The sequence below is a fragment of the Macrotis lagotis genome, chromosome 1 (genome assembly GCF_037893015.1).
Source record: "Macrotis lagotis isolate mMagLag1 chromosome 1, bilby.v1.9.chrom.fasta, whole genome shotgun sequence".
Lineage (NCBI taxonomy): Eukaryota > Metazoa > Chordata > Mammalia > Peramelemorphia > Peramelidae > Macrotis > Macrotis lagotis.
Genome location: NC_133658.1, coordinates 710033470 through 710046566, shown reverse-complemented (window position 1 = coordinate 710046566; position 13097 = coordinate 710033470). Strand labels below are relative to the sequence as shown.

General features: G+C 35.1%; 1 pseudogene; it reads left to right on the top strand.

The window, feature by feature from the left end:
- Positions 1-531: 531 nt before the first annotated feature.
- On the top strand, positions 532-12540 carry LOC141506300 (hamartin pseudogene; annotated as a pseudogene).
- Positions 12541-13097: the final 557 nt, after the last annotated feature.

Sequence of the window (13097 nt, the reverse complement as noted above, 5' to 3'; positions counted from 1 at the left end):
TGTAAATAATATTTCATACTATGTGGATATGTTTAAAATTTCAAAGTATTTCTTAGACTACATTTTAAATTTCTGTCAGAGAGGAACTTACACTCTGATAACATATTTATATAAAAAGCATGATAACCATGTTCTAAAATACTAAATGAAGAAAAGATGTCTTAGCTTCTTCATGCATAGATATAACCAACTCATAATAAGATTATTGTTCACTCTGGCACTACTTTAATTGCAATGTAATTTGAAATGTTAAGAAAACCTGGATTCAAATTCTATCTTAGATACTTATTAGACAGATAACTTTAGATATGTTTCACACACTCTGGTCTTCAATTTCCTTATCTGAAAAAGGAAATAATAAAAACTGCCTTTTTCACAGGGTTATTGTGAGGTTGAACTTGGATCATTACATTTGAAAATGTTAAAGCATCATTAAATATAACTTCTTTTTATTATGTTACTTCCCTGACCAAATACCTCTAATTAGTCCTCTTCCCTAGAAATTCAAATGCTTTAGACAAGAATTCAAGCATGGCCCTCCACAAACTGACCCCAACCTATCTTCCCAGTCTTACCATCTCCTATTATTCTCTGTAAATCCTTCATTCCAACCATGTTTGCTTATTGTCCATATCATGCTCTGTAGACATATAAGACACTTTTCTGGCTATATGTTTTTGTTCTTCCCATGAGTATGAAACTCCTAATCCCCCTTACTATTGGTATCGTCCATTCTATAGTACTTTCAATTTAATGACTGTGTATGTATGTATGTATGTATAAAAACTTTTATATTTATCCAACATATATTTCATTATATTATATATACATAATCTATGTATACATATGTATACACTCATACACATATGCATGTAAACATATAGATATAAATAGACTTATTGAATCCTCCCATTAGAATATAAGCTCATTGGGAGTAGAGATTGTTCAATTCTTTGTACTTATGTAGTCTAAAGCACACTCTAGTATATACTATGCCCTTAATAGATGCTTGATAAATGCTTGATCCCATTCCCTCAGCCTTTATAGTCCCATTTCTGTATTCTTCATCAATTTAATTCCCCTCCCCCCATTCTCTAAGGAGGAATTTAAATTCTACATTCTCTGGAATGCCTTCCTAAACTTCCCCAGGTATAAGTGTTCCTCTGCTCATCTGATGTCCTCAAAATCCCTATTGTCATTCATTTGGCAATTTGATTATGTCTTTTCTTGTACTAAATTGCTATACAAATCCCACCAGTGATATTTTTCTGGCCAGGTAACAATTTTCAAATCATTCTGAGATTCAATTTTCTCATTTGTAAAAAAAAAGACATAATAATAATGCCAAGCTCAAAGAATTGCTACAGGAATCAAATGGAATTTTATAGATAGATAGATAGATAGATAGATAGATAGATAGATAGATAGATAGATATAATTATATATTTTATATATAATTATATATAGTGCTTTGTAAACCCTAAAGCTCTATGTAAATTTCAAGATAAAATTATTATGAAAGTTGTTTTACATATGTATATCTTCTTTTTCTAATTATCAGGGATTGCCTTTTACTTCTTTGAGTTCTATTCATCTTGTAGTACTGTGAAATGGACTTAACAAACAATCTCTTCTATATACCACTTTTTTCCTCTTCTGACACTGGGGTAGGTCTTCCTACCAGTGATTTGTTGAGAACGCTGAAAGGAAACCTGTTTAGTTGTGATTTCTGTGAGTCCAAGTGTGGATCTATGACTGTATTTTATATATTAAATTGAAAATTCTTTATAATTATAGCACAATGGAAAAGTTGGTGTATTCAAAGGAACTGTATTTTCTGGAATAGAATAGGGCTATGATCAAATATTTTCTAAAATGTTTGTTTCTTTGTAGTGAGCTTCTAAAGGTAGCAGAATTTCTACTCTCAGCTTCTCTTCCTCTTCTTAACTTTCCCCAAAGAGTCTAGAATATTTACAAAAATGGATGAGGTTAGAAAGCTAATGTCAATTTTGTGAGTCCTTATTTAGACATCATATCTTCAAAGAGGTACCAGAAAGAATCATACCGTCTATCTATACTTGTTAGTAAAAATAGCTCCTAAACTCCTTCCGGGTCATATTAATGAAAGTAAGTCTTTCATATTCATGTAGTGATAGCATAAGATCACTGAAGACTCACCTTTTGAAAAATTATTTAAAAAATACAACAGCCCCTTCTCAAGGAGCTTATAATCTATTAGGGGAGACAGCATTTATATACATGAGATAATACCATTGTACAAAGGAAAGTATTTTGGATACGAAATTAAAATTAAATTTCAGCTTTTTAGCTTACTATAAGAATGACCTGTGGCAAGTCACATAACTTCTTGAGGCAACAAGATCCTCCACTGTAAAATGAGGATTTTGGCTAGAAAGTTTTCTGGCTACTATAAAAACCCTTAGGTTTTTAAATTTTTAAATCTCTCAGTCAGTCAATAGACAATTAGAATTTAAGTGCTTTCTTTTTAAAAGTCACTGTGCTAAGTAATGGAGATCCAAATATCAGCAAAAAGGGAGTCCCTGAACTCAAGATGTTTATGTTCTAATGGGAGATGTCAACACATTAAAGAAAAAACTGACAAGTTGAAGGGACTATGGGGCATATAATGGAAAAATCTTGAGCTACCAAGTCTCTTTGCCTTTACCCAAAAGAAAGTTCTGGGAAGAACTCATTAATGGAAGAAATGCCCAGAAGCAGAGGGAAGAAGCCAAGGTATAATTGTGAAATCCTAGTATCCCTGTTGATGAAATCTTCTGATTACTTCGGGAATATCTTTAAAGTACCCTGAAGTTAGTAACTATACTCAGTTTCATAGAGGAGGTACTGATTAAATATTACTTGAATTCAATAATTGAATTAATCAGCCTGTTTCCCCTTTTTGCTTAAATAGGGTATAAAAATAAGTGAAGAGAGAAAAAAACTCATATGGAGGGAAGATATATAATTCCAATTCTTAAATAAACTTCTATGGATTATTATTGTTGAAATATGGTTCAGAAGACCCATTAGTCCCAGTTTGGAAGAATTAGAAATCATCATCATCATCATCATCATCATCCTCATCAGTAGCATCATCACCAAACCTATTGTTTCATTGGTATAGGGAACTCTGAAATATTCTCAACAGATGTGGGCAGCTTCTCTGCAATTTATCATCTTATAGCATTGTCTAAAAGCACTGAAAGGTTTTAACAATAGAGCTGATACTAACAATTAATGCACATAGCACATTCAGGTTGATGCTCAGCAAGTCTGTGAGCTACATATTATCATACTGATTTTATCAATAAAGATATTGACATTGAGTGAGGTTAAATGCCAGAGTCACATTGTTAGTGTCTGAGGTAGGATTCAAAACTTTTCAAACTCTAAATCTGACTTTCCATCCACTGCTCCTTTTAGTTAAATCAATTATTCAATAATTATCCAATAAATAATTTGATTTATAATGAATTAGTTTCTTTCCAGTCTATGTGATTAGAAAGTTGCCCTAAATATCCCCCTCATGATCACTGAATATTTACTGTTCATCCTCTTTGAACATAGTTTTGAACTAGAAATATAGATTCAAGAATTGGAATGGAAGCTCAGAGAACACCCATTTATCTTTTCTTTAATATATGAGAAGACTAAGACCTAAGGAGAAAAAATGACCTGACAATACAAAGGTAATAAGGGAGAGAGGTGAACCCAAGTCTTCCAATTCCAAATCCAGTGGACTTTCCTTATGTCCTCCTATGGGCATTCTATCAGAGATAAAACTGAGAACAACCCAAACCTAGAGATTATTGCATCTTAAGATTTTTCTTTCCATTTAAATTTAATGGCACTTAAATTACAACATATCAAACAGATCTTGCAGGTTTAAAGTCTGCACTAATCTGCTGGCTTGAAGGTTTCTTTTCTATTATTTTAACCAATAATAAATTTATTACCAGTATGCCCTAAGATACTCCAGAAAGGGCATAATTTTTAATATAAAATATTAATTAATAAAGATAGTGACAACAGAGACATTAGCATAGGAAGCAGAGTAGCTAACAGTCATTGTTGTTGCTCTTCCAGGCTGAGCCTCTCACACAAATTACCAGGTCAAAACTTATGCTGGCAACCACTTTCCTTGCCAGAGACTGCCAGTTCTGAAACCATGTGCTGCATATCTCCCAAGGTACCAAGAATTGGGGGAAAGGCTAAAGCCAAGACCCACTTGACCATTTTGCTTCTCCAAATGCTTTGATTCTACTCATTCATTCATTCATTCATTCAGTAAGCATTTGTTAAATGTCTCATATGTGCCAGAGATGGTGTTGTCCTGGACATAACAAAGACAAAAAAAAACAAATAATCCCTTACATTTTACTAGGGGGTTATAAGAATTACATTAAAAGCCCCCACAAGATAATTTGAGGAAAGGAAAGAGAATAAATAACCAGGAAGATCAAAAATCTTCAATTAGGAGGTGGCATTTGTCTCAAGGAGGTTATCTTCTATCACTCAAGTTGAAATATGAGCTCTGAGAGAAAGCTGGTACTATTTCTCTAGAATTTCATGGGATCTCATTAAAGTAACCTTTCTTTTTGTAGAATAGTTCCTTCCCCCCACCCAGTCCTTTTCAGCTTCTCAGGGAATTCTTCCATAAGCATTCATCAGCATCTAGGAAATTTGGGGGAAGGAGCCAATTTCCATTAGCTCTCCTTCCTCTGTTTCTTTTGGTAAAGACAATAGGAAAGATGTCAGTGCAGGTGGCTATGCCAAAAAAAAAAAAAAAAAATGAATTTACCCACTTGTTCTATTCAGTCCAGCCTGGAAAATCTCTGTACAGAACACAAGGATAGCCATAGATGTGAGCTCACAGTTCTTTGCTATTTGCTTCCCACTTTTTTTTAACATATGACACCAGTGATGAAAGTTCCACAAGTCTCGGTCTCCTGAAGACAACTTGACAAATTTAGTTTAACTGTTTTGATGTAATAAGCTAATTAGGTAAACTGGTTCAGCAACTGATCACGTTCCACTCATTTCAACCATCTGCTTTACCATTTGTTCCTATGTATACCAGATTTCATAGCTTCTTTCCTCTAATAGTAATTAATGAAACTGTTAATAAGCCACATATATCATACAATGCTGCAATAATTTACCAAAGGATAATGTTATGAGACAATTTATATTTAACACTTCTAGAACATTACTTGGGCTACTAATGTTGCACAGTGCTAACTAGTTTCCTTGCTCTCCTCTCTTAATGAATTCTCTAATTAATTTAATACACATTTTATGCATAATTTGAAATTTAAAAACACTGCTGGGTCAGGTTTTACCATGCTGCCAGCTTCAACAAGACACATATTAAGGAAACATGACCTCTATGCAAATTGCAGACTTGCTGTTATTTTCATTCCCATTCTGGAGCTCACTCAAGTGTACTTTCTCATAGGAGATTTTTCTCCCATATTGCTAAGATGAATACAGAGGTAAACCCATAATGCCATACAGATTATTAACTGTAGTGTCAAGAATAACCCATAAGTACTTGGTCTGATTTTAGGTATTAAGGCAAAAAAAAATTTCAAAGCTTCATTCATACTTTGAAGAAAACTGAGTAATTGAGTGAAATCCAGAATCTTTTTGAAAGAAAAGGTCCTGTCAGATAATCTAATCTTCTAAGAAACAGTGACAGGTATAGAAATTCACAAAGAAATGAAATAAAATGTGATATAGCTTGCCTTTAGCAAGATTTTAGATTCTCTTCTCATGATGAATCAAAATTAAGTTGGGGAAAATGCAGACTTGACTTGAGTTTCTCAACTAATTTCTGTTTAGTACACAGCTACAAAGGAAAAGGAAAAAGAGTAGAGGGAGGGAAAGGGTTTGGACAGGCACAGGGAGAGAAACCTAAAAACAAGGGACCTTGTTTTCTCTAAAAAGAATAATGTGGGGCAGCTAGGTGGTGTAGTGGATAAAGCACTGGCCTTGGAGTCAGGAGTACCTGGGTTCAAATCCAGTCTCAGACACTTAATAATTACCTAGCTGTGTGATCTTGGGCAAGCCACTTAACTGCATTTGCCTTGCAAAAAAACTTAAAAAAAAAAAAAAGAATAATGCTAGTGTCATCAATGGAGAAACCAAGCATCAGACCTAGGAAAATGACTTTTAAAATAGACCACATTTAAGTCATGATTCTTTCACATCCAATACATGAACAATCTAGTTTGCAGGGACATAGAAACTCTTTCCATCTATAATTTAATACTTTTTAGAGAGTTACCTGGACTCTTCATTCCATTCCATTCTTTTGCACTCAATAAAGGTTTGTTGTTTAGAAATACTTGATATCCATAGTTATCAGAGTTCTTTGTATCCTATGTCTTCCTCCATCCTCACTCCTTCTTTCCATCTTCTTGAATTCAAGGAATCTTGACTTTCTTCTGAAAACACTTTATCTCTGGCCACTCTTTAGACTAGTGTAGATCGCATCTTTTCTCATTCTCCCCTACAAGTCAGAAAACTCTTTTGTCTCCTCTAGGCCTATGCTCTCTCCCTACCATCATTTCAACAACTTTTCCTCCTTTGAGGTTCATTCCACCTGCCTATATATCTTTGCCCATATTGTTATTATAGTTCTCTACCAAATCCCATGTGATTTGCCTTCCCTTTCTCTACATTCAAAACTCTTCCCTTATACCTAGGAATACTAAGTATTCATATTGATATATCCCTGGCCTCTCAATTCATCATAATCCTCACCTCCATGATAGACTTTCAAAGAAAAAAATGGGATATCATAAAGGTAAGAAGATAAAACTTGGCAAGATATTTTATATATAGCATAAGTGTGAGGGAATAATCAAGGATGATACTAAAGTTGTGATCCTGAGAAACTAGAAGAATCATAGTCCCCTCAACAATAATAAGGAAGTTCAGAAGGGGAAAAAAGTTGGGGGGAGAGCTCTGTTCTGGTGATGCTGAGTGTGAGATGTCTACAAGAAGATCACCAGTTTGAATAATCTAATAGACAGTTGTAGATATGAGACTAGAAATCAGGAGAAAAGTCAAGGTTGAGTAAGCAGATTTGAGAATCATCTGCTAATAGAGGTTAATTGAATCATGAAAAGAAAGAACATGGAAACATTAGGTATGAATAACTTTCTCAAGGAGTTTAGCCTTGATTATTTGATCTCAACAAGGCCTTGATTCTACATGGGAATTACTTCACTTTTTTCCATTACTAATTCCCATCATCCTTCTTGTTCAAAACCTCCTCTTTCCTCAAGTCTCTAAAATTTTGCCTTCCCCTCTGGTGGATGAACTTTCTTCTCATTTTATTTCTAAAAATACTGGTCATTCATCATAAGCTCCTTGTCTCCCCAATCCCTAATTTTAAACTCCTTTTCATCTTTTGTCCAGTCTTTCCTCTAGTTTAACAAACTAATTCTTTCAAAGGATAGTCATTCAACTTGTGCCTCTTAGGCCATCCTCTTCTATCTACTCTAGTGGACGGCCTGGCAGATAGCTTTTATTCTTATAAACACCAAAGGTGGTAGCCCACTGGCCTATATTTTACAAATTTCATTAACCTCTCTTTTCAAAAAAAAAAAAAAAATGGGACGTTCCATCTCTTGGCCCAGTATATTTTTCTTTCTTTTGTTTTTGTTTTTGTTTTGTTTTGCAAAGCAGTGACGCCTCCTGATTCCAGGGCCTGTGCTTTATCCAGTGGACCATCTGGCTACATCCACTCCAGTACATTTTTTTTTTAGGTTTTTGCAAGGCAAATGGGGTTAAGTGACTTGCCCAAGGCCACACAGCTAGGTAATTATTAAGTGTCTGAGGTCAGATTTGAACTCAGGTACTTCTGACTCCAAGGCCGATGCTTTATCCACTATGCCACCTAGCTGCCGCCCTCAGTACATTTTCAATGGATATTCCAAATGCTTGGAATTCTCTCTCTCATTTCTGTCTTTTGGCTTCCCTGAATTCCTTCCCATCCCAACTAAAAACTTACTTTCTGCAAGAAGTCTTTCCCATTACCCTTTAATGGTATAGCTTTCCTTCTAAGATAATCTCCAGTTTATTCTGTCTTTATCTTGCTTTTGCATAGTTTTGTACATTGGGCTCCTGGAAGGTAGGCACTGTTTTTTTGTTTTAATGCTTTTCATTGAATTCTCAAAACTTAGCATAATGCCTGACATTTACCTGCAGTATCAAATAAATTCTTATAATTAATTGATTGAAATATTGCTGAAAGTTTGCCTTTCAGGATTTTTTTTTAATTCAACTTGGAGTCCATGACACAGTTGTTTGTTTTTTGTTTTTATTAACTTGAAGAAAAAAGCTGTAGTTTCTGATTGGAAATCTGATTTCTGAGGATTGAGGAATGAGTAAATTGTCATTAGTAAAGGGAATAATTGCAAGTTATACTTTTGATATGTTTAGTGGTGAAGGTGAAGAGAGAGATAAAATGCTAATTTGAATAGAAATAGGGTATTGGAAGGGCTTGTTTAGGAAAGAGGAAACTCAAGTTTATCTAGAAGTGAACAGTCTCTAAAATAAAGGAACTGATTTCCACACACTATAAGATACTTCCAGCTTTAAAATTCAATAATTCTGGGCAGCTAGGTGGCACAGTGGCTAGAGTACTGGCTTTGGAGTCAGGAGGACCTGAGTTCAAATTCAGCCTCAGACAATTAGTAATTACCTGGCTATGTGATCTTGGGCAAGTCACTTAACCCCATTGACGAGAAAAAAAATAAAATTCAATAATTCTCTAAGGTTCTTTCCAGGATTATAGCTTCCTGGCATGTTAACCCATGTCCCAGGCAAGAGGAACATAACTGTTTGCCAGGTTACTTTCATCATCATCTTTAATATTTAGGAAAATTCTGAATGTTTCAGATATTTAAGACATTCAAACTTTGAATATCCCAGTGTGCTGTGGTGGGGAGATGGAGTGGCTGATCTTCCACTGGCAAGAGATGCAGATGTTAAAGTTTACTGGCATTTTTGTATTAGCAGCACCATACCTGATACTGCCTCTGAAGGCCAAGCAATGAAAGATAAAGAAGAAAATATGAGGAAGTGAGATGGTATAATTCTGTACTTAATGAAACAGGAATTGATTTAATACTAACAGACAGACATATTTCAAGCCCATAACAATTTAGGCTATTTAAAAATAGAGTTTGCACTATGCTATTGGGAAGCACTACTTTGGACTGCTTCTGAATATTTTCAAATTGATATTCTATTACAACTACAAGTCAAGGTCCAAAGAAGATGGTTTAAAAACTCTTTCTAATTCAATGAGGAACCATATTCACTCATCTGACAGGTAGTTCCAGAGTTTGCAATTTATCCCAGGGTCAATCAAACCACTACATTCGATCACTAAATATGGATTTCACTTTCTTTCGTGATAGTGGTGGCAGAGTTGATTCAATAAAGTGAACTTTATTAAACCTGGGCAAGGTAGAAAACAATCTAAAAGTAATCCAGAAGCCAAACTGTGTCAAAGTTCCAAAGGAGATTGGGAAGATATTGGATCGCAATGGATACCATTTTGAGAGAAGAAAAGAAGCAAAATTTAAACAAGTGATTTGACTATGTGAAGAAACACATTATCAATCATGAGTCTTCTAGGACTTTTGATTCTACTATGTAATTTTCAGACATAATTATACTGATTTCAAATTCTACTCAGAGTTCAAACTTATACTTGTTTATTTCCATCAAATCATGATTTCTTTTCTTTTTTTTAGGTTTTTGTTGTTGTTGTTGTTGTTGTTGTTGTTGTTGCTGTTGTTTTGCAAGGCAAACGGGATTAAGTGGCTTGCCCAAGGCCACACAGCTAGGTAATTATTAAGTGTCTGAGACTGGATTTGAACCTAGGTACTCCTGACTCCAGGGCCGGTGCTTTATCCACTACGCCACGCCACCTAGATGCCCCTTGATTTATTTTCAACAAAATAATTTTTTTAAATTCACTTCAAACCGCCAATAGAGTTCCTAAGTAGTATTTGGAATGTAATTTGACTAAAACTCTCTGAAGTGAATACTGAAATTAAGATTTAAAAACACAGCTTAGAAAAATTTAAGGGTAAAAATATCAGGAAGCATTAGGAAAGAAGTATGCTTAAAGTTTTATCACATTTGAGATATTTCCAAACCAGAAATAAGGTAAAAGGTACTAAAAATTTGTAGATAATCCTAAAACATTCATTTAAATATTAGTACTTTAAATGTGAAGGCAGCTGGATGGCACAAATGGATAGAAAGCCAGGTCTGAAGTTAGAAAGATTCATCTTCCTGAGTTCAAATCTGATCCCAACACTTAGTAATTGTAGGATCCTGGGCAAGTCACTTAATTCTGCTTGCTCCAATTCCTCATCTGTAAAATAAGTTAAAGAAGGAACTGGCAAACCACTCTATTATCTTTGCCAAGAAAACCCCAATTGGCTCTAAATGTGAGTAATCTATTCAACAACCAATGAATCAATATACATATAAGTCAGGGATTCTTAAACATTTTTATATGTGCCATAAACTCCATTGTCTGTTGAATCCTATAGACACTTCCTCAGAATAATGTCTATTATCTATATTCACACTTTAAAGAAATATTAAATTTCAATTATTATAATCTTTTCAACCCAAGTTCCTGTACCCCTTGAAAATGTATGAACCTTAGGCCAAGAACCCCTTTGAAGGACCTGAATCAAAATCATATCGATTTTCACATTCTCTAATATTCACAGATTCTCCTTTGAGAAACATATGAAAGAACTGGAAGAACTGGTATTATTGTGATTCCAAAGGAAATAGGCTATATCATTTTATGGAATATATGTTCATTAATGACAATAACTATTATTTACTTATAAAATACTTAATACAAGTTTAATATTCATTTTATACTCATAACAATCCTAGGAGATACATGCTATTATCTCTACAGTTGAGGAAACTGAGGCAGCCAGAAGTTAACTGACTTGCATAGAATCACACAATTGGTAAACACCCACTATTGGATTTGAACTCAAATCTTCCTGACTCTGGGTCCAGCATGCATCCAATAGACACCAATAAAAAGGCAGTATAATATCCCCAGTATCATACTTCCAACAATTAATTCTTTTCTCTGACCATAACATTTTTTCCTTTTTTCTGCCCCATGCTTTAAGTTCCCTAAATCTAAACTTCATATGCCTTGCAACTTTAATTCCCCCATTTATCTTTGTTCTCCCAATCTATCACTCCTGTTCTAGTCTCAAGTTATTCCCTTTAGAGGAAGTACTGGATAAACTGATAACCAGGGAACAGATTTACATATCAAATAGTTGAACAAATTACATTTACCCAGTAAGTCTGCCAATTGGACCCACTTTGAAGACTCTCCACCCTCAGATGAGATTCACACCCTTTGGAACCAATCACTGTTGCTATCCAACCAGTGCACCTCTGAGCATTTCAAAAGGTAGTAATATGCTTTCCAAAACAGATGTCTATCATGAAAGGAGATCAAAACAACATCACTGGAGAGGCACAAAGCTTTAATGAATGATCAGTAGAGGTTCTAAGAGTAGGACATCTAGATGTGGAAAGTAAGCCTACAGAAAGTACAGGCTAGATGCAATCAGCTTCAAGAGGAACATAACACTGTGGTGATCCAGCTCCAAAAAGCAAATCAGAATGCTGCAGCATGATTGTGAGGAATTCTGCAACCAAAGCCAGGAATTACAGTCAAAGCTGGAAGACTACTGGACTATGATTGCAAATCTGAGGTCAGAAATAAAGAAAGCAAATAATGAGATGTATAACTCTGTGTCTCTCCTAGAGAATTTCTGCTCAGCCAAGTTTCTCAAAAGCTTTTAAACAGTGATTTCGTCCAGTGACAGATGGAGTTCTTGAACAGGAGCTGCTGGTCTTTGGGGAGGTCAATGAACTGTATTTGGAATCATTGCAGAACAAGCATTGCAGACACTACAAAGAAAGTAGAATTGATGAAGACTTCTTATAGGAAAGAAATATAGAAAAAAATGGAAGCCATCTCCTCCAAGCAGAACCATAGTTTGTTACCTCTCAAAACCAGATTATGGAACCAGAATCTCACCTGTAAAACTAAATCATCTTCTAATAGCATAAAAAAATACCTGGAAAATGTTAAGCAGTGTACAGGACAGCTACAGGTAGTAGGATTACCTTGGCATATGAATTAGAAATCACAGACTTATAAAGCAACCCAGAGAAAGATGACCTCCTAAAAAGACATAAAGGCTAAAGCAGTCGAGGCAACTAAGGAAAGGCTTGACTCTCATGATAAGGGTTCTCCTGATTCACTGCTAAGGCAAAGTAAAAGGCCATAGGATGTAATGGTGAGAACAAGACCTCTAAGTTTGTAGTAACCAGGGCAGTAGTGGCAGCAAAGAAGGTGGAGGAAATAATAGCAGCAGGTTTCAAACCCTCCAAAACCCCAGGCTAGAGGGGAGGGAATTCAGTAATTGACAGGAAATAACAATTTTAATTTTTAATTTTTTTTTAGGTTTTTGCAAGGCAAACAGGGTTAAGTGGCTTGCCCAAGGCCACAAAGCTAGGTAATTATTAAGTGTCTGACATTGGATTTGAACCCAGGTCCTCCTGACTCCAGGGCCGGTGCTCTATCCACTATGCAACCTAGCCGCCCCAGGAAATAACAATTTTAGAACCTTTGACCAACATCTTTGTGACTTTGGCTTACCTCCTTGTACAAAGAGCTTCCTGGTCATAAAGGCTCGAGAGTTGTTTTGTAGTGAGAGTGAGAGCCAGTGTGATGAGGAAGACTTAACAACGGCCTTTCTGAGACAATAAAAATCAAATTATACAAAGATTGAAGTAGGAAAATGAAGGATATACCAGCCCCCAGATTCGTAATATCCCTCACCCATCTCTCAAAAAACAGAAAAGTGTTGGACAATTTCATTTTAGGGACTATAAAGAGATTTAACATGAATCCACTTGAAGGATGATGGTCAATTAGTGGCAATTTCAGATTCATGATATGAATGCATGTATAAAAGATTTTA